The following is a 22,243-nucleotide window of genomic DNA, read 5'->3' as shown; positions in this document are numbered from 1 at the left end:
CAATCACCGTGTGTGGTGGTGTTCGGTTATTCGTCATCAGCAGCAGCAGCAACAGCAGTGCTTTCGACGCGTGGCGTTGAACATTGTTCTCCAGTACAGAACGAAAGGCTGCCCGGAATTAGCGAGCTGCAGCCCACGTCAGCGTCCATTCAACGAAAAAGGAGGAAGAAGCCGCACCGCTACTGATCGAATTCAGTTGCTCGTCGTGAGCCGCTGTGGGTCAGCTATTCCAAGCATGTTAGCATCGTTCCAAACAACATCCAGTTCGTTAGCCTCAACGGTGTTGAACACCCTAAAGCTGGGTTTAGACTAGGCAAGTCAAATGATCAACTCAGTTGAATTCATTTGACTTGAAAAGTTGAGCCTGGTTCAACTTTTTTTTCAATTCAAGTGGTTGATCAAGTCAATTGAATGGCTTACACGTTCAATTCGCGTTCAAGTCAGTTGAATTCAACTGACTTGATCAATTGACAATTGAACCAAAAATTCCGTCCGTTTTGTGCACGAAAATGCGTAATTTTGTCATCAGAAAACGAGGCGTTTCCGTGATGTGAAAAAGGGGTTTCCCTAATACAGTCGCCGAATATTGATACCGAGCACGTAATCCTACGTCAAATCTACGGTCGGGTCTTGGATACAACCTCTTACTTTTTAAAGCGATAGTGGAAGTAAATAATGAAAGTGAATGGTGAATTAGTGAAATGGAAAGTGATACAGCAGTAGTAGAATTTAACGGAAAACTTTTTTGTAATCTGTAATGATGCGTCGAAAAAACTGAGTTTGAATTTTCCTAAAATGGACCAAAGTTAACTGTTCCTTAAAATCAACACCTCTTAGTCTACTAAACAATGCACGAACAACGTTGTTGTGAATTATCATGAAGAATATGCCTCGGTTCTCCTTTATAGCACCTGTAAAGAGTGCACGATTATTTTCGTGCAGGAAATTAAGGTAAACAGCACCCGAGCCAATTGCATAACACACAACGCATTTTCCATTCATTGGTCGTTTCTTCCAAATTAGTTTTTTGTTAGAAGCGGATAACTCCCTCCCTTTTTCCCCATTTTCAGTCATCGTCGCGTGACGGTCGGAGTAAAAGTGACAATGACGCAGTGATTATCGCCGAGGTAATTGAATTTGTCGTAATTTCCTTTCTGCGTCGGTGGCGGCGGCCGGAGATGCTTGACGATGACTGACACCACCGCTGAGTTGATGGTTGGCGCCAGCATTTCATTCGTCGGTCGGACGATATTTAATTTGAGTCACCGCCCACCGGACACCTCGCCAGGCACACCTGTGTACCAGAGGCGTCGCATTGAATTGAAGTGATGGTCCGAAAATCGCTATGATTATTGATCATCACAAAATGTGCGAGGGTCACCAATCAAAATGGGGCGGGAAATCTAATCAACCGTCAATAGACATTTGACCGTCACTGTGTATGTCGAAAGCGAAGGGGGAGTGCTTATCTTTCACTGACACTTCACTGCCACCATTAGGAAGGGAAGCATGGGCACCGAAGGGGGGGGGGGGTGTATATTAAACGTGATACAACAATGTTACGGAGCGTATTATTATGATGGAGTATATCTTGGTTCTCATCACTGAATGTACCACTTCCAGCGACCGGTTCTATTGTTTACCTTAGGAAGGGTGTTGGACCAAAGGGAGAATCATGCACTCGTGGTACAAAATGTACTTGGTGTAAATTAACAACGCCCGCTGTTTGAATCCACTGCCATTCTTCAAAGTGACGAAGCACGAACGGAAAATTAGCTGATACGGGACGAACGCGACGACATTGAACCATTTTCCATCTATGCTTGTGCGAGCGGTGCATTTGGCTCCTCTTCCGTCATGTTGCAACTTTTCCATTAGGGCCAAACAGGGCTAGAGATGATGACGACGATGGGAGTAAAACACCCCCACCTACTCCCCTACTTTCCAGGACCGAACTGATAATTACTCGATAGTGTGTGTACTTAACGGCGGACGTGAGAGGTTTGCGTTGGTCGTGCAATTAGGGCGCGATCAACGTTTACAAATGGGTCAAGGTGTTGATGATGAAAGGTATGAAAGGTATCGATCTGAGTGCGCCTCTAATTTCAAGAGCGATGCAGCAGCTTATGAAGAACGAATTTCATTTTCTACATTTACCGCCGGGAGCCCTCAAAAAAAAATTCTGACGCCAAAATATCCTTGGGGAAAAAATTTCAGACACCAAAATACCCTCCAAATCTCGATTAGAGCCGTATTTACGGAGGTAAATCGATTTAAAGATTTTCATACCCGCCAGACTGAAAATAATGGGTTGGGACATTTTTTTTGGGGAAAAAAACACCAAAATACCCTCCAAATCTCGATTAGAGCCGTATTTACGGAGATAAATCGATTTAAAGATTTTCATACCTGCCAGACTGAAAATAATGGGTTGGGACATTTTTTTTGGAGGAAACATTTTCTAACACCAAAATACCCTCCAAATCTCGATTAGAGCCGTATTTACGGAGATAAATCGATTTAAAGATTTTCATACCCGCTGAAAATAATGGGTTGGGACATTTTTTTTTGGGGAAAAAAACACCAAAATACCCTCCAAATCTCGATTAGAGCCGTATTTACGGAGATAAATCGATTTAAAGTTTTCCATACCCGCCAGCCTGAAAATAATGGGTTGGGACATTTTTTTGGGGAAAAATTTTCTGACACCAAAATACCCTCCAAATCTCGATTAGAGCCGTATTTATGGAGATAAATCGATTTAAAGTTTTCCAACCCGCCAGCCTGAAAATAATGGGTTGGGAAATTTTTTTTGGGGAAAAATTTTCTGACACCAAAATACCCTCCAAATCTCGATTAGAACCGTATTTATGGAGATAAATCGATTTAAAGATTTTCATACCTGCCAGACTGAAAATAATGGGTTGGGACATTTTTTTTGGAGGAAACATTTTCTGACACCAAAATACCCTCCAAATCTCGATTAGAGCCGTATTTACGGAGATAAATCGATTTAAAGATTTTCATACCCGCTAGACTGAAAATAATGGGTTGGGACATTTTTTTTTGGGGAAAAAAACACCAAAATACCCTCCAAATCTCGATTAGAGCCGTATTTACGGAGATAAATCGATTTAAAGTTTTCCATACCCGCCAGCCTGAAAATAATGGGTTGGGACATTTTTTTGGGGAAAAATTTTCTGACACCAAAATACCCTCCAAATCTCGATTAGAGCCGTATTTATGGAGATAAATCGATTTAAAGTTTTCCATACCCGCCAGCCTGAAAATAATGGGTTGGAACATTATTTTGGAGAAAAATTTTCTGACACCAAAATACCCTCCAAATCTTGATTAGAGCCGTATTTACGGAGATAAATCGATTTAAAGATTTTCATACCCGCCAGCCTGAAAATAATGGGTTGGGACATTTTTTTTATGGAAAAATTTCTGACACCAAAATACCCTCCAAATCTCGATTAGAGCCATATTTACGGAGATAAATCGATTTAAAGTTTTCCATACCCGCCAGCCTGAAAATAATAGGTTAGAACATTATTTTGGAGAAAAATTTTCTGACACCAAAATACCCTCCAAATCTCGATTAGAGCCGTATTTAAGGAGATAAATCGATTTAAAGATTTTCATACCCGCCAGCCTGAAAATAATGCGTTGGAACATTTTTTTTTGGAGAAAATTTTTCTGACACCAAAATACCCTCCAAATCTCGATTAGAGTCGTATTTACGGAGATAAATCGATTTAAAGATTTTCATACCCGCCAGCCTGAAAATAATGGGTTGGGACATTTTTTTGGGGAAAAATTTTCTGACACCAAAATACCCTCCAAATCTCGATTAGAGCCGTATTTATGGAGATAAATCGATTTAAAGTTTTCCATACCCGCCAGCCTGAAAATAATGGGTTGGAACATTATTTTGGAGAAAAATTTTCTGACACCAAAATACCCTCCAAATCTTGATTAGAGCCGTATTTACGGAGATAAATCGATTTAAAGATTTTCATACCCGCCAGCCTGAAAATAATGGGTTGGGACATTTTTTTTATGGAAAAATTTCTGACACCAAAATACCCTCCAAATCTCGATTAGAGCCATATTTACGGAGATAAATCGATTTAAAGTTTTCCATACCCGCCAGCCTGAAAATAATGGGTTGGAACATTTCTTTTGGAGAAAAATTTTCTGACACCAAAATACCCTCCAAATCTCGATTAGAGCTGTATTTACGGAGATAAATCAATTTAAAGTTTTTCATACCCGCCAGCCTGAAAATAATGGGTTGGAACATTTTTTTACGGAGATTAATCAATTTAAAGATTTTCATACCAGCCAGGGTTGGGACATTTTTTTTTGGAAAAAAAAATCTGACACCAAAATACCCTCCAAATCTCGATTAGAGTCGTATTTACGGAGATAAATCAATTTAAAGATTTTCATACCCGCCAGCCTGAAAATAATGGATTGGGACATTTCTTTTGGAGAAAAATTTTCTGACACCAAAATACCCTCCAAATCTCGATTAGAGCTGTATTTACGGAGATAAATCAATTTAAAGTTTTTCATACCCGCCAGCCTGAAAATAATGGATTGGGACATTTTTTTTTTGGAAAAAAAATTCTGATACCAAAATACCCTCCAAATCTCGATTAGAGCGGAGATTTACGGAGATAAATCAATTTAAAGACTTTCATACCCGCCAGACTGAAAATAATGGATAGGGACATTTTATTTTTGGGGAAAAAATTTCTGACACCAAAATACCCTCCAAATTTCGATTATAGCCGTATTTACGGAGATAAATCAATTTAAAGATTTTCATACCCGCCATACTGAAAATAATGTGTTGGAACATTTTTTTTAAAAACAAAATTTTCTGAAACCAAAATACCCTCCAAATCTCGATTAGAGTCGTATTTACGGAGATAAATCGATTTAAAGATTTTCATACCCGCCAGCCTGAAAATAATGGGTTGGAACATTTTTTTGGAGAAAAATTTTCTGACACCAAAATACCCTCCAAATCTTGATTAGAGCCGTATTTACGGAGATAAATCGATTTAAAGATTTTCATACCCGCCAGCCTGAAATTAATGGGTTGGAACATTTTTTTTGGAGAAAAAATTTCTGACACCAAAATACCCTCCAAATTTCGATTAGAGCCGTATTTACTGAGATAAATCGATTTAAAGATTTTCACACCCGCCAGCCTGAAAATAATGGGTTAGGACATATTTTTCTTTGGGAAAAAATTTCGGACTCAATTACGCAAAGTTTCATACAAATCGGAGAAGGTCGATTCAAAAATTCAATTCGTTTCGCTATTTGGCCTGGCACTGCTCAAAATCACTAAAATGACTCGCTTTGGAAGTTTTCATTTTGTTCCGCTAGATTGCATTCCTGAACGACTGTGCGTTGGCTTCAGTTTCCAGCAGATCAAAATCATCGATTTTGATTTAATTGAGCATGAACCTTTCTGTACAGAGCTGCAACTTAACAAAATCCACGTCAGCCACCCTCTTCTGCCTAATCCTATCGGATCAATAGAAGACTGAAATAAGCAGCTTAAACAGGCTACCATCCGGTTCGTAGTCGGTAGTAAAGCTTAGAGTAATAGCTGCCTTGCAGTCACTACTACTAAGCACGTCTCGCCGCCTTTGCCGATACTCGATATAGCCGTAGTTTTCGAAATCGCCAACACACAAGTCTAGAACAAGCTGTTTGTTTACCAGCAGCGTGGTGCTGCTGCCCGCCGTTCGGGAAGAGATACAAGCAAACAATCCAATCCGAGAAATTCGAGAACCAACCGACCAGAAGCAGCTTTAGCAGCAGCAGTACCCAGCCCGAGCAAAGTAAAATAACAACCTGATATCATCTAGATAACAAGTCTTGTTCTTCCAGTAAAAACTCAAATCTCGTGCGTGAGCTTATTTACGAAATATTATCCGCATGGTAAAACGAATTTCCGCTTATCATATTTCAGTGATTAGCGTAAGGCTTTAGTATCAAATCGGCAACATAATTTGAAATTGGTTGAACAAATTTTCATGAATAACAGGACTTGTTATGAAAATATTTTCAATTATAACAAAATTTGTTATGATTGTGAAATCCAGCAAGAATTTTGTGTTATGTTTACTGTATCAGAACTTGCTATAAATTTGGTATAAAACTTTACTCGGGTACCCTTACATCATCATCGTCGCGTCGCCGTCATCGGGCTCCTTTGTCGACAATCATGACTGTCGATGGTCGCGATTAAACACGTCGTGAAATTCGATAGCCCGAGAGTATCGATAAACAGCAAATCGCTTCCGTCGGCGCCAAAGTTTGATTACAAGCGAGAAATTTTCCAGATTTGACTGCGATGGAGCCGCCTGATACTGGTTCAAATCAGTTACGAACCATGCGTCCTCCGGAAACTGGACTGCATTTGAAGATTTACTTTTTCCTGATCCGGTTCTTCTCACAAATAGCCAAACAAAGCGTTCTATTAAATAACTCAACCACCGCCCCCCCCCCCTTTTTGTCCCTTTTAGGTGCATCATGTAGTCTCGTCTTCGTTGCAATCCCGTGAGTCAGAGACAGAGGGCTATAAACCAGATGTCGCTGCCAAGATCGATTTATTTACACTTTCAATTACGGCCAATTTATTGCTCCCCCGGTCGTTCTGCGTCTTTCTTGGTCCACACTCTGCCATCCGACACAAGTGACAAGTGACACACAAATACATTCCGTGCCATCAACAGAGTCGGATTTACTCTCCGACCGTCGTCTGCTTCGTCCTAGTGATCCCATTAAGTTTTATTTTCTTGGATGAGTGGATGCATCTTTTCGCCGGACAAACTGTCATTCCCTGGACTTGTGACGTCAGGGATAGAGAGCTTCGGGTTTTACGCTTCAACCAGAGTCAAGAGGGGAAAATGGACGAGCAACGACCAGTCGAATGTAATTTGGATTTAGACTGTTGGTTTTATTTATCCTTGACAAGCGTGGCGGGTGAGATGCATGGAGCATTTCTGGCATTGATTTATTTGATAAGGCTCAATCGAATTAACCATACAGAGCCGAGTATTCTTATCCACTATACAAAACATCGTACAACTATAGTCAAAAGGTAGAACATAATAAACGCTTTATCTTCCGCTATCCAATAAGCCTCCTCCATCAGAACGGGATCCACATTCAGTGTTTTCATTGTATGGCAGTGTCGTCAACGGGGGGCAAAACGTGGTCATCACTCACACACTCATCAGTACACGGTGGTTTTCCAACGTCGACGACGCATCGACCGAAAGAACTGCTGATGAAGAATAATGAGGAGGACCAGCAGTCATTTATTTATTTATTTATTAGTTTACATCAACAGGCTGAGTGTAGCCCCAATGTTGTTTAAGTGATAACATTAAAATACATAGTCCAGCTTACTAAAATACACAATACAATAAAATACATGGTCATTCAACGGTTTACTGCGTCAGAGAAAATACGGGAAAAGCACCGGCGTAGCATCTCTCGTGACAGGTTGAAATCGAACACTGTAGAAACTCGATTGAATACACGTTGAAGGCCGTCTATAGCACCGTTCATGCTATAGTTAGTGCGATGCTGAGGCAATCTTAACATAGCGTTATTTCGCAGCGCTCGAGGTTGAACGTTCACATTGACGTTCTCCAGGATTGTAGAACAATCAATTCTACCCTGTAAACTATCCGCGATGAGTACGTAGAAGCTCCAGATCAATCAGTTGACATCGACTTCCATAACTGGGTAGACGAAAACGGTTTCTCCAAGGCAGCTTCCTCAGAGCAAATCGAAGAAATCGACGCTGAACGGACTCAACTCTTTCAGCACCATTGTTATAGCTTGGGTTCCATACTGCAGAGCAATATTCCAGGGTGGATCGCACCAGGGAACAGTATAGCGATTTGAGACAACTCTTTGCAATCCTGAAAATGAATCCCAAAGATCTTGACGCCTTGTCGACAATGAACGAGATGTGTTGCTTATACGTTAACTGGGAATCCAGAATAACTCCCAGGTCTTTTACGTGCTGATAGTTGTTTCCTGAAGTGCATAATTGAACATGATCGGTTCCTTCTTGCGAGAGAAGGTGATAACTGAACACTTCGCGGGGTTGACCTCCATTCGGTTCAAGTTGCACCAGTTAGCAAACGCTTCGAGCTGGCATTGGAGGAAGTGACAGTCATCGATAGAACGGATCCGGATATAGATTTTAAGATCATCTGCATACGATAGACGAGGGCCTTCGAGGACGAAATTCACGTCGTTAAAGTACAACAGGAAAATCAACGGGCCTAGGGTACTTCCTTGAGGTATCCCTGACGTGGCTGGGTAGGTAGCAGACTGACATTCGCCAACGCTTACCATCAGCTGGCGATCACTGAGATAAGAGCGAAACCATCGCAGGAGGTTGTCATTTACCCCGAGTGGTGGACATGCGGAATAGATGCTGCAACGGTGTCAGCAAGCTGGCGATATGCTTCTTCAGAAATACTGATGGGACACCATCGGGTCCTGGGTTGAAGGACGACTTAAGTTGTTGTGCGGCAGTGGAAATCATCTCGACGTCGATGTCAATTGCACCCAACGCTTGACCGGAGAGTGGTACATTACTAGCTGCTAGGGTAACGTGGTCGTCGGTTAATATCGGTTATGTCTGAAAACAAGCGACAGATCTCCTGAGAGGTGACGATGGTAGGCCAGACTCTTTGCGCTGCTCGTTAACGTAATTCCAGAAGGACTTCGGGTGTGACTTGAGTTTGCTCTGAATCCCACGTTTATATCGCGAATAGCATCGATGGCTAACTCGCTTGAAGTCATGATTGAGCCTAACGTAGTGATGTTTCAGCGACAGCGTACGATACTTGGTGAATTTTCTTAGTGCCGCTCGCTTGGTCGATTTCAACTTTCGCAATTGGCTCGTCTACCAAGGAAAGTGTGACCCTTTTCGGTGAACTCTCTTTGGAACGTGTCTGTCAATGACATACGCCAAGACATGTGAAAAAGTTTGCGCAGCAGTTTCCCCAGTCTATGCTAGACAGCACGTCGATGATACTACTACGATCAGCTTTCCGAAAATCGTATGACACGTTTGTGGAAATGTCTTCAAAATCCCGAACGTGACTATCTTGGACAGTGACAACCAAAGGAGGATGATGAGGAACTTGCTTTACTAGTGGAGAAGATGCCATGGAGATAACTGGAGCAGTGTCCTGAGCGCTAACGAAACAGAGGTCTACGCTTCGGTTGTTCTCGTTAACTACGTCATTGATTTGAGATAGCGTTGCTGCACTATAGCTATCGAGAAGGCTAACTGATCCTGTATGAAATACAGAGCGTACAAGGTCTGGATAGAGAAAGCCACTGTGAGATGGTTTCCACGAAACACCAGCTAGATTGAAGTCACCCAGAACAATTATCTCATCAACTGGAGTTGCAGTTTCCATTACGGCGAAAACGGATCGACAATGTCTCGTCGTCGTCGACTCGTCTTCAAACCGGAACGGACTGCCACAAGAACTCCACCTCCATTAGATTTCCGACTGTTTTTAGGATTTCGGTCGCAGCGAAAGATAAGACTTCATACTCGCGTCCAAACGTCTGGCTGGAGAGCGTTCGAGAATCGAGCCAAGTCTCGGTTAGAACGTTGACATCATAGCAACGGTCCGATACAGCTAAGCGGTAGTCGCTAATACCAGCATTCATTCCACCGATGTTCTGGTAATAAATGATGACGTCTTGTTTATGACGTATGGTAGCACGAGGTTGCACGTTATTCCTGGAAATCACGGAGACATCAGGCAGCGAAAGAACATTAACATTACCATGCGGATACTCGCCGTAGTGAGTGGGTTGGAAGACCCCTTCTCCACATCCAACCACAGGCCCGGAATGAATATGAAGATCGTAGATCGGCCGACGGCAGACGGCAGAACTGGATCGGAGGGATTGGGGGCGTCCACAATGCTTTCTACGGCGCATTCCGGGTTCCAAGTAACAGGTGTTAACGAAACGTTTCCACGATCTGCGACATCCAGAGTGCTGAAATTTGAACCGACATCAGGTAGCGAAAGTTCAAAAACGTGTTTATACTTGCCTGACATAGCAAGCTGGAAGACCCCCGATCCACAACTAAGCTCAGGGCCGGGACGACATTGATGAACGCTGGCCCCCGCTGCGTCCCGGTTGAGAAGTCCTATACCAATGTAAAGAATCAGTTCGACAAAAATGCAGCTCAACAAAATGGCTACTTTTGATGATTCGTGGAAGTAGAAATCACTGTCATCTAAGCTCATTCACTCCAGGTCGCAGTGAACTTTTTAACTGTCCGAGATAATGAGTCTCTCCTTATAATTGTCCGAAAGTTTTTGTTTGCTCTTTCTTTGTTTTGTCATTTACCGTGCGATGCGGGATGTGCGGATAGGGGAACGAATTGTTTGGTGCGGCGTCAACAATTTTATAATAGTAGCTTGAGTAACCAGCTTCAAAAACCGATTTTGTTTTTTTGCTGGCTGTAGAAATATCGACCTAGGATGTACCAAGGGCTTTAGAGAATATATAGAGAAGATTCTAAAACTTCATGGACGCTCCTAAGACTACAGGAAGTCTAGAACTTTTGGGAAGTTTGACGATCTTTAAGGGTAAATTCTGAGCTCGTCAGGGCAGTTCCATAAACTCCAAGAAAATTTCGTGAACTGGGTGAAGATTGCAGAACTTTATGACAGTTCCAATGGCTTAAGAACACTTCAAGAACGTTAACAGAACTTCAGGAAAAATTCTGGTAAGTTTGAAGCTTTTCAAAAAAGGTCAGAGGACATCGATAAAGTTCTGATAACTTAAGTGAAGTTCAATGAACATCCGAAAACTTGTGTAAACTAAAGGGAAATTCCTAAAACATCAGGATTTGAAAAAAAAAGTAAGAGATTGTATCCAAGACACGACTGTAGATTTGACGTAGGATTACGTACTCGGTATCAATATTAGGCGACTGTGTTAGGGAAACTAACTACTTTTTCCCATCCTGAAAAGAAACGTTTTGTCGTGATGGTTGAGTAATACTGAGCTATTAGGGTGTTCAACACGGATGAGCAGTGCGGCTTCTTCCTCCTTCTTTGGTGAATGGACGCTCATGTGGGCTGCAGCTCGCTGTTTGCGGGCAGCCTGGAGAACAATGCTGGTGACGATCGACCGGACACCACTACACACGAGTGATTGAACAAGCACCGTTCGGCGAGCCCGGATGGAATTCGATTTTGAAATCTGTGTTAGGGAATGCGCTTTTTGCAGGCAATCGGTGATAATTTTGATCTCCATTGCAACAGTTGGACATTTGTGTAATATTTGTTATTCTCTGAGTGCTCTCTCTCTCACTTTGTTACTACAATGCCCCAGCTCCCTGGTCTAAAGCCACGGGGACCAGACGGGATGGGCTATCCACCAGCCTCTTTTGCGGCGACTAGCTCGAGCTTGATAGACGGAGCTCTCAAGGTCGGCTCCGGACAAATATGGGACACTGATCAGCAAGTTCAAACGCGGTCACCTACTCTTTCACTAATTAAGTTTGTGTATAAGGGCCGGCCGGCACGGGGATCTCTGCTGGGGAAATCGGACGGGGCGGCTATGAGTGCGATGAATGGCACGGTTGCCACTGACAGTGGTATCAGTGCAGGATGGCACGGGGCCCTGTCGCTGCGAGCTCCTCGCGGTACTTGGTTCCCTACCAAGGCTGAACTTCGACTCGTTGGCACGTGTAGCCGGTCGATCGAGCACTACCAGTCCCGGTGCGATCTCAGGCTGATATACACGCGGATTTGAGGTAAAACTCTATGGGCACGTGGGAAATAGAAAAAGGGTCTATTGAAGTCTATGCTACCGGAGTCCGTTTTATATTTTCCTACCTGTTTCCACGGTTTCAAAGGATTAGGCAGCTTTGTTTTTCCACCCGTATTCGACTGTTCACTATTTATCAAACTCTGTGAATTTATAAACTTTGTTCTTCAACTTGGTGAACTTGTTAGCTCAAAGGTTGGCGTGGAAAAGAACTAGTGCTATTATTCGGACCGGTAGCAGACCATATATTTCCCTTTTCCCAAAATGTCCTTCTTGATCCATTAGTCCCATTCCAAATTTCCCTTCTCCTCCATGATCCAGGTTGTTTTCTGTATGCTAAGTGTAGGTGTATAACAGTTGTTTCTGTATTTAATACTACCGTTCATACTGGAGTTTATGATATTCAGTTACCTAATTCCTATCTGTTATATGAATGCGCCATTAGTACTTTACTATTAATTCACCATTCTATAGGCAGCAATATGAGTATATCATTAATTCTAAACAAACATTAGTTCAATCATAACTGATTAAAAATTTTCATGGTTCTCAGGCTTGAGCGCACGGAACAGCAGTATACTAGTGGATTGCTGTCTCGTTCGGTTGAGTGTTCGCTCTTTATAGCACTGCTATCGCTCTGCTCGAGCTTTTTTCCATAAGGCAAAGTACCCAAACGGTAACATATTCAATGGTGACCTATGGAAAATTAATAAATTGTGCATTTTAGCAGATTCGTAGAAACATTTTCAATCGATTGGCTTGTTCAGAATTAAAATCCATCTGCTATGGACAGAGTTATAAGTGGTCAAAACCTGACCACTTTTCGTAACGCGGATGATTTTGGTATTTTTTTAATAACACCCCCAATATGTTACCGAAAGACGTAATCCTACGTCAAAAATGGCACGAATTTTACAGACGTTCTAAGAAAAAATGTCCAGAACACTTTAAGGAAGCTGGTAGTGCAATCAGAAAAATTTCGGGATCTTTAATGAATTTCAATAAAATTTTGAAAGCTATATGTTTGTTCCATTAACATGATTCTTTTTTTTTAATAGCGGGGCCTTCAAGAAGTTCTGTGAATTTGATGTAAATTCCAAGAATTTCAAGAAAGTTCCGAAAACTTCAGAGTAGGCCATCATAACTTTAAGGACGTCCAGAACTACGGGGAAGTTTTAAGATCTTATTTCAAGAAGCAATCCAATAAATTCAGGGAAATTTCAGGAACTTTAAGGAGGTTTCCAAAACCTCAAATTAGTTAAAAGATTGTAAGGGAAGTAACGTGAAGTTTGAGGCAGTTCTTATATCCTCAAAGTAGTTTCATGATTATCAGGAAAATTGCGGGATTTTCAGGAAACTTCTGAGAACTGCAGCTATATTTCAAGAGTTTCTAAAGGCGAAAAATATTAGGATGTTTAAAAGAGAGGATTTCGGATAAGATTCATGAACAGATGGTAAGGTAAGATCCGAACAGATGAACAGATAGTAAGGTAAGATCCGAGAACTTCTATGTAACTTCGGCCACTTCAGGGAAGCTTCGATAACTTAAAAGTGATTCAATCAGTTTCAAGGAAACTGCTGGAACTTTTGATAAGTTCTAATAAATTCAGGGAAGTCTGAAAACTTCAGTTAAATTCAAACAGAACTTGAGAAAAAAAATACAAATGAATACTTTATAGAAATTCCAAGAACCTCAGACAACCTAGGTCCAGAGACCTTAAGGCAAACTAAAAGATCCTAAGGGATAGTCCCAATAATTGCAGGACAGTATTTAGGGGAAGTTTAAACATATGTAAGAGCCAATTTCGATTAATTCTGGACAGCTCCATGAATTCCAAGAAAATTTCGAGCGAGAGAGAGTTCTGGGAATTTCAGGAAAGTCCAGACTACTCGTGAAAAATTTAGAAAACTTCGTACATATTTTGGGAACTTTACTGAAGTTCAGAAATATTCATGAGAATTGCGCAAACTTCCAGGTAGCTTCGAGAACATCAGAAATGGTCAATGAATCTCAGTTTGGTTCAACTTAGGGAAAACTGTAGTTCTGAGATCCTCAGGAAGCTCCACAGAATTTCAGAGAAGTTTTGAGATGTTTAGGCAATTTCATAATTTTCAGGGATGCTTCGGTTTCTCGAAGGTTGATCAGAGAACTTCAGAGCAGTTCCATTAATTTTTTGGAGACATCTCTTTGAAAGAGTAATTGAGAACTGTACTGATTGAATACACGATCGAATAAAATACGACCAACAAATCACATTGACGTATTTATTTTTAAGAGCAAAATATTGTGAATTTGCTTTGTGAACAAACGCTTTTGATTATCTTCCATTTTTTAATGATTCTTTCAAGAATTTGATGAAGGTTCCATCCATATATTTTAATTTTTTGTTCACTTGAATTCTCTTTAGAATCATCATGCAATCAATCTCAGATAAATATGCTGAATAATCTTGGACTTCTCCCCTGAATTCTATTCAAAAATAATTTAGTAGGGTAAACGTTCCTATAGTTGCGGTACGTTAGAAGCGTTAGGTTCCTATAGTTGTGTATGGAGACTCCTCCTCAGAATTCTCAAAAAAATAATTGAGATCGAACTCTTCAGAATTCTACTGGATTTATCCTCAGCAATCTCCCCAGAATCCCCATAGTTCATTACCTTCGGAGTTGACGGTATTTCCATGAAAAATTCTTATAAGAGTTCCCTTAAAAGTAATCCCAAAAGTGAATTGGACCGACAATTCTTCACAGAACATTCGTTAAAAAGCACCTGGTGCTCTTCTCTGAAATCATATTGGAATTCTTCCCAACACTGTTTTGGAGTTCTAGTCATATCTTCTGTGAAGTGCATCCCAACACACAGTGGGACGAAATCAAAAAAAAATGGGACATGGCCAGTTGCGACGAAACTATTTAATGCAGCATTTTGATGTCTTCTAGAAAGTTTCTTCAATTTTTGAGTACTTTGAAATGTTTCGCTCAAGGGGGGTATACACTAAGATAAAAAAATATAACTTTTTAATTATTGTTAAAATCGATGGACATCTACGGAATCAATGTAGATGAAGTCATTTTAAGAAACTTTGTCGAAAACGACAATTTTCTATCTCTCAAGTGGGCGAAGCTACAGAGCGAAAATGGAGTACAAACGCTTAAAACCCGTTTTTACCATAACTTTTTTGATTGAATTTTCCAATTTTTTTTTTCGATATTCTAAAAGTTGTAAATGCTCTAAAAATGCATATATTTGCTCAAGAAGGCATTCGCCATCTCTTCGTTTTAAGGATTTACGTCCGTTTTTATATTTTTTTTACGCTATATTTAAGGGGGTGCATCTTGCAGGTTAGCAGGTATTAGCAGCTAAACTCAACGTAACGTCGTCCATCCACTAATACCCAACTGTTACATATACAATTCCTAGGGGGATCCAAGGGGATGCTTAATCAATTTTCTAATAAAGCTCCTCAAGTTTTGCTACGTTTTGCTGTTTTCATGACCATTTTTCCAAGTATGTACATTAGGGTCGGTTGTAGCTTCGACAAAGTTGTTTGGTATAGTATTCTCAATCTAAGTCCGAGTTTTGCTCGACTTCGTCTTCTCTTCGAAAAATAAGACCTTGGACTAGATTTTCAGGATAAAGTCCCTTCGAAGAACTGTTAACGTTCCGAATACGATGCCTCCGAAAAACGTGTAACGGCAAGTTTGCAATGGCATAGCTTAGCCATTTCTTGATGAATTTCACAAATCGTGGTACCTCTAGAATTCCTAGGGTCTGTAGATTATTTCGATTGTAAAAAGATTGAAAAAAGGGTCGCCTACTTTTTTTTAAGCGAAAAGTGTCGTTACCCATTTTGTTTGAAGGTGTGTTTATGGCTTTTGCAATTTAGGATTTCAAAGATCGTCGGTTGCAGTGGCTTGCTTACTGATCCTTTCATATTAAAAATGCATGGTAAGAACGCTTGTTTATCGTGTATTTTGTAAAACTTTTCGTTGTCGTCGGTGCCGGGTTTGAATAGTTATAAAAACTTGAGTAACGCTATAATGTGATATGAGAGGCTCGGTGGCCTTAGAGCAACCGTTTTTGCTTACTGAGCAAAACATCATGAGTCTAATCTCCAGCCCATCCACATTCAAGATTCGTCAATGATTAAAAAGGAGCTCGTCTGCCTAGTGGCAAACGTTTTTGCTTACTGAGCAGAAGACCGTGGGTTCAATCCCAAGCTCCTTCGCGTTATATGATTGTTAGGACATCAATTCAGCTTATCGTTTACCAAAACGAACCCTGCTGCAAGGCCAACCCTATTACCCAATATCCCAGTGATTCCTCGTGGAAGTGCAGAGGTGTTCTCGGCTTCCATCAAAGCGAGTGTCACGTCAACACATTCCTACCCCTTCCTTTCTTGACCTGTGTTCGGGCGCGGCCGGCGCTGGTATTGCCCAGTTTGAGATCACCAGTTTTTACACATTGAGGATGATTGCTAGTCCCAAGCATCGTCTATTGGTTCTCTGTGAAATTACAGCTGATCTGGCAATAATAGAGGTGCAACCGTGGGCGGTCAATCATGCTCATGCTCATGTAAGTGGCTTAGGATCTATAATTTAGATTAATGGACATAGCCAGAATACAGTCATGGTTCCTATATATGGATCTTAGAGACAACGGATAGTCTTCTAAAAGATCAGGAACATCCGTAAAAGTGGTCAATCCACGAAACTGATCCTAGAGCTCCGCGTTTTTTGTAAACATTAGGAACTGTGATATAATAAATAATTTTAGGTTATGACATAAACATGAACCTGGATGTCCATGGGACCATCCTCCGGAAGATATGGAAAATCCGTAAAAGTGGTGCATCCATGAAACTGATACTAGAGCTCCGCAGTTATTTTTTCAAAAACACATGGAACGAGATATAAGAAATAAGTTGGGGTCGTGACATAAACAAGGACCCGGATGGTTATGGAACCGTCTTCCAAAAGATTCGGAGGATTCGTGAAAGGGATTCATCCATGAAAATGATCTTAGAGCTCCGCCGTTTTTTTCGAAAACACTTGGAACTGTGATATAAGAGAGAATTTAAGGCATGGCCAAGGGACCGTCATCCGGAAGATCGGGAACATTCATAAAATGGTCAATCCATGAAACTGATCCTAGAGCTCAGCGGTTTTTTTAAACACTTTTAACTGTCATATAAAAAAAATTAGGTCGTGACGTAAACGTAAACCTGGATGGCTATGGGATCGTCCTCTGGAAGATCCTGAACATCCTTAAAAGTGGTAAATCCTAGAGGTCCGTCCGTATTAGGAACTGTGATATAAGAATGAATTTGGGGTCACGACATAAACATGGACCCTGATGGCTATAGGACCGTCTTCTGGGAGACTAGGAACATCCATAAGAGTGCCAATTTCGTGTTTTTTTAAGCGTCTTCATAAATGTTTAATTTTTTCCTCTACCAACACATACGTGAGGGCTAGATTTCATCACGACCAAGTTGCACGAATACAACTGTAGTGCTAAATGTGCACGGAGACACACATATGCAGTTGAAGTGAGCTGGTGCAAAGTCAAAGGTGTCGCGCTGAAACACAGCCTCCGCCGAGGCAAGAGTTGTTTCCACGCCGCCGCCGATGGACCGGCGCACATGTCTAATCCAATATGGCCGAATTTTAACAACAAAATGTGAATCATTGCCTATAACAAACAATTACGCAAAGTTTCATAAAAATCAGAGAAGGCTGGTCAAAGGAATTCAGCGAAGAGTTGAGTTGTAAGGGTATTACGAGGATAATTGAAAGGGCATCTCGAAAAGAGTTTTGCGAGAATTTTAAGGAAAATTTCCAGTGTATAAAAGAAGAGAACTCCTTCTTCTTCTTCTTCTTCGCATTTCAAGCTTATTGCATATCGCATATTAGCTTATTGCGTGCTCTCAACTTAGTGTTCTAGATGCACTTCCACAGTTATTAATTGAGAGCTTTCGATGCCTGTACCATTTTTGCATTGGTATAATTGTGTGGCAAGTCCAATCATACTTCTATGCCCAGGGAAGTCGAAAAATTTTCCAACCCGAAAAATTCCTAGACCGGACCGGGAATTGAACCCAGCCACCTCCAGCATGGTCTTGCTTTGTAGCTGCGCCTTTACCGACTGAGCTAAGGGAGCCCCCCTTAGAAGAGAACTCCTAGATTATTCAGATCAAAATTCAAGACAATTCTGAGGTGAACTGCATGGGAATTATAAGGAGAAATCTAGCGAATTTAAAAATAATTTAAAAGACGCTTAAGTGAATTCTTAAAAAAAAATCAAAATTCGAAGAAAATCTAAATAATTTTTTGGAGAGTTCTACAGGGAATTTTTGAACTATAGTTTTAAGAGATTCTTAGAGAGAATCTCAAAATTATGCTGGAAGAATTCTGAAAAGAAATATGTGAAAGTAAATGATTCTAGAGGAAATGCTTGAGAACAATCCAAAGGAGTGAATTTCCAAGGTAGTTAAAACATAGACAAATTTTGAAGACTTCAAACGCATAGCCAAATTCAAGGTCCAGGAAAAATGCTACTATCTTAGCAATGACCCATTTAGCCTGGTGATCTCTTCGGCTCAATCACATTCGGGTTTATGCTTAATTTAAATAAATAAATAAATAAATGGCTTTTGAGAAATGTAGAGCTGAAGTGTTACACACGGTTTTTACCGAAAGTTGCACAACCTCGGCCACATATTTAACTAATATATCAGCAAAAACTGCAGTGGAAAATTTTCCTAGACTCGACAAACAAACATACCTTGTTGCTGAGATATCAGAGCGATTTGTTTATGAAAGCTTGGTTGTGACAATCTCGGCAAAATATTGCCGATCCGGAATACGACATTAAGTGTGGATGAATTTATGATCTTCTTCTTCTTCTTCTCATTTCAAGCTAATTGCTTATCGCATATTAGCTTATTGCGTGCTCTCAACTTGGTGTTCTAGACGCACTTCTTCAGTTATTAATTGAGAGCATTCGATGACTTACCATTTTTGCATTAGTATAATTGTGTGGCAAATACAATCATACTCTATGCTCAGGGAAGAAGCCTTGCTTTGTAGCTGCGCCTTTACCGACTGAGCTAAGGGATGCTCCACCCTTTATGATGGAGTTCCGGAAAATGTAAGTCCAAAAATGGTCAAAACCAGCTTCCCAACAATCTCAAATATTTATGGAATTTCAGCCAAATTTCTTTTGAGACATAGGACTTTTAAGACACTGCCAAAAGAAATATTATCTCTGACTTTGGACGGTGAAAATCATGCCGTGAGGAAGAAGAATAAAACCAAATTTTCCACCATTTGTGCAACTATTTTCCGTTTCCTCTTCTCCGCTTTACGCTGCTATGATCACTGCATGGCAGTTAGCGTGTGCCCAAGCTAAAAAAAATACTAGAGCATAGCAAAACAGTGCAAGACAAAACTGTGCTTAAAAAGTTGCCATTAGTAGATCGCACAAAGGCCTACTATTTTCACCTGGATGACTGTCTGTTGCACCTATAGATATATGAATAGTAGGCTCGGGAGAAACCGTTCCTGATAACAGGCCTAACAACTGCGCTATCAACTCGTTCATTCCACAACAGCAGCAGCAGGTAGAGATAATGATAGGGTATAAAGAAGATAGACGAACCGCAAAAAATAGATGCCTGGCATGTCAGACATACCTACATACAATGCAATCATCATCATCATCATCAGCATCGATTTCCGACCAGTCGTCTGATAATGGCTGTTTTTGACCTCGTTCAGTGCCACGCTCCAATATACCGAGGAGACCATCTGGCGGATTGTGTTTTCAGTTTGGTCGAGACCTTGCCAGCAAGATAACTAACTACTCAACTGCCACAAATCGCCTAAAACTACAATCAATGTCCCACCAGCAGTTGTCGTCACTCGGTTTTGTTGGTGGCGATTGAGTTCATCAAAGCAGAACGACCGACCCTGAATAGACGACTCAACTTCCTCTCAAATGAGACAAATTCACAAACACAAACGGGGACGGAGACACGGTTGTTTCATTTAAATATCACGTTTCTAACCGACTCCCTTCAGGGCACATAAATCTATGTACAACCCATTCACCTTAAGATTATGGTTTCGCAAAAAAAAAAGGATGCGCGTCTTACCTTTCAATTAGTTGTTGTTGTTGTTGTCATTCAAGCTCTCAGCAAGCGGTGCACAGCAAACCAGTTCTTTGACATGCCGTCGTTGCTGCTGCTCGTAGTAGGCAAAGGAAACTTGTTTGCAATCTACAAAACACCACTCCCCGACGGTTACTACGCGCGGTTCGAACTCGTTCAGCGACTACTACGATGAGGTCAGTCTCCGCGCAGGCTGGTTGGATGATTATTTTTTTCTTTTCGAAAATGAGTGCACTTTTCTTCGCAAGCGACTTTCGTTTTTTAAAAGGAACAAATTACACCTCGTTGTAAGCCACATGCAAACACCAAACTTCTTTTTTTTTTTTTACTTTCAGCTCTCTGACACCACTTGTTTCGAGTTCTTCTTGTATTGCTCGAAAACTCTTCAGCTGCACTGCTCTAATATTACCTCACACCTGGTTGGCTGCTGTTGTACATATTTTGCTTTTGCAAACAATCACTCTTTTTCACTGCACCTGGTTGTACAACGTACAACAACACTCGCAGCCTAGCTCCGAACCAAAACACGATCACGAAACGACGGTGCAGTATTATTCTTCTTTCCGGTCGGTCAAAGCTCCACCTTTGTTCGACCCCCCCTACCCGTCACACTTCTGCTGATGGTAGATGGATTGTTGAGAATGGTGGCGAAAAAATAACGAAATTGGTAACGCTTTTCGGTTGGTTTGATGCCAATGACGATGCACGTACATTCACACTCACATAAACACACTGTTGCTATTGATGACTTTGTTTTTGCTGTTGTTGTTGTTGTTGTTGCAATTGGCGATTTTTTTTAAACGGAATTGGAGTTGTTGGCGGTGTTGACACTTTGTTTCGCTGTTGGCATCCACGATGGCCGTGTGTCGGAGCGATTGTCTGCAGCGTGAAAAACAGAAACAACACGAAAGAGATAATTATTATTAGATTATTTTTGCTTAATAAATTAAATTTGCACTCTGTTGTGGCGAAAAGTGCGGCAAGAAATGGCGAAAATTTTGATTGACTGCAGTGAGCAGTTTGATTTCGGAGCGATGCCAGAAGAATTGAATGCCTACATCTGTAATAGGTAACAGGGTGGCCAGTAGACTGATGCAAAATTTGAAATGTTCGCTCCACAGTGTTCAAACGGTTCCAAATCGGGTCCTGATTAGCCTCCGAAAGTTTAAACTGATTTGATAAGAAACTGACTTGGCAGAAACCATTTGAAGTTTATCTGGTAATTAATAAAGGAAAACAAAACTGTTTGTTCATTGTCTTCTAGCCTTTTTCCATATTGTACTGTTAACAAGTTCTATTGCTACTCGTATGGGAATTTTTATCGGTTACAACTTTGCAGAAAATCGTTTTTCAGCCAAACGTCTTATGAAATAGTTATTAATTGTTTAAGAGATTGATAAGATTGGCAAGATTAAGCAACTGTATTGTGGGCAACACTGTATTCTGCAGTGTGACATAGTAGCCATGATTTTTGTCCTCTATTCTACGCGCCATAATCACCAATGTTGCCTGCTGAACAGTTGATTGAGCATAAACATAAGACATCAGTAACTTGAATCATTAATAATTTTTGTTCCTTACATTTGATCGAAAAGTGGTCTACAACAAAGTTGTAGCTGAGAAAATTTACAACAAGCTCAGCTATCATTTTCTAAAGTAGATTGAACTGGTGAATTTTGAGATTGATGTGAACCGGAATTATGGTTTCCCCATAGTAATTTCCATATAAACTTCAAATGGTTTGGGCCAAGTCAGGTTCTTACTAAATGAGTTCGAATTTTGGGAGGCTAATCAGGACCCAATTTGGAACCGTTTGAGCACTGTGGAGCAAAAATTTCAAATTCTGCATCAGTCTAGTGGCCAGTGAATTTTCATTTTTAAATTCCCGGTTTTCCCGGTTAAAACCTTAAAAATTGCCCGGTTTTTAAAAACGTGGCCAACTGCAAATTTTCGGAGGTTATTTGTGGGAAAAATAAAAGCAAAATTACAGAACTATTTTTTAAAGTTAAAAGTATAAATTCAACTCAATGAGTTACTTAATGTATTCAAAACAAATCATTGATCTTTCGACATACTTTGAAAAATCAATTTCTATCACTTTTTCTGCTCGATACATCTTATGATTACAACGCCCTAGAATTTATTGAGTAACAAAGATTACGGTCACTAGACCAAATGCTATCTGGATGAATAGGTTATGA

At 40.7% G+C, this 22,243-nt stretch overlaps 1 protein-coding gene across 1 annotated transcript in view; it reads right to left on the bottom strand.

Moving 5' to 3' along the window:
* LOC135707571 (protein phosphatase 1 regulatory subunit 16A-like) overlaps positions 1–22,243 on the bottom strand; it is a 354,713-nt gene that overhangs the window by 299,710 nt on the left and 32,760 nt on the right. Inside the window, exon 3 of the mRNA XM_065229442.1 lies at positions 20,028–20,921. The gene's annotated coding sequence lies outside the window, so the exon portion shown is untranslated. The remainder of the gene's footprint in view (positions 1–20,027; positions 20,922–22,243) is intronic.

This window comes from Ochlerotatus camptorhynchus, unplaced genomic scaffold, assembly GCF_037179485.1.
Source record: "Ochlerotatus camptorhynchus isolate MF236.1 unplaced genomic scaffold, CSIRO-AGI_Acam_v1.1 ptg000314l, whole genome shotgun sequence".
Lineage (NCBI taxonomy): Eukaryota > Metazoa > Arthropoda > Insecta > Diptera > Culicidae > Ochlerotatus > Ochlerotatus camptorhynchus.
This window is presented reverse-complemented; position numbering and strand designations above follow the sequence as displayed.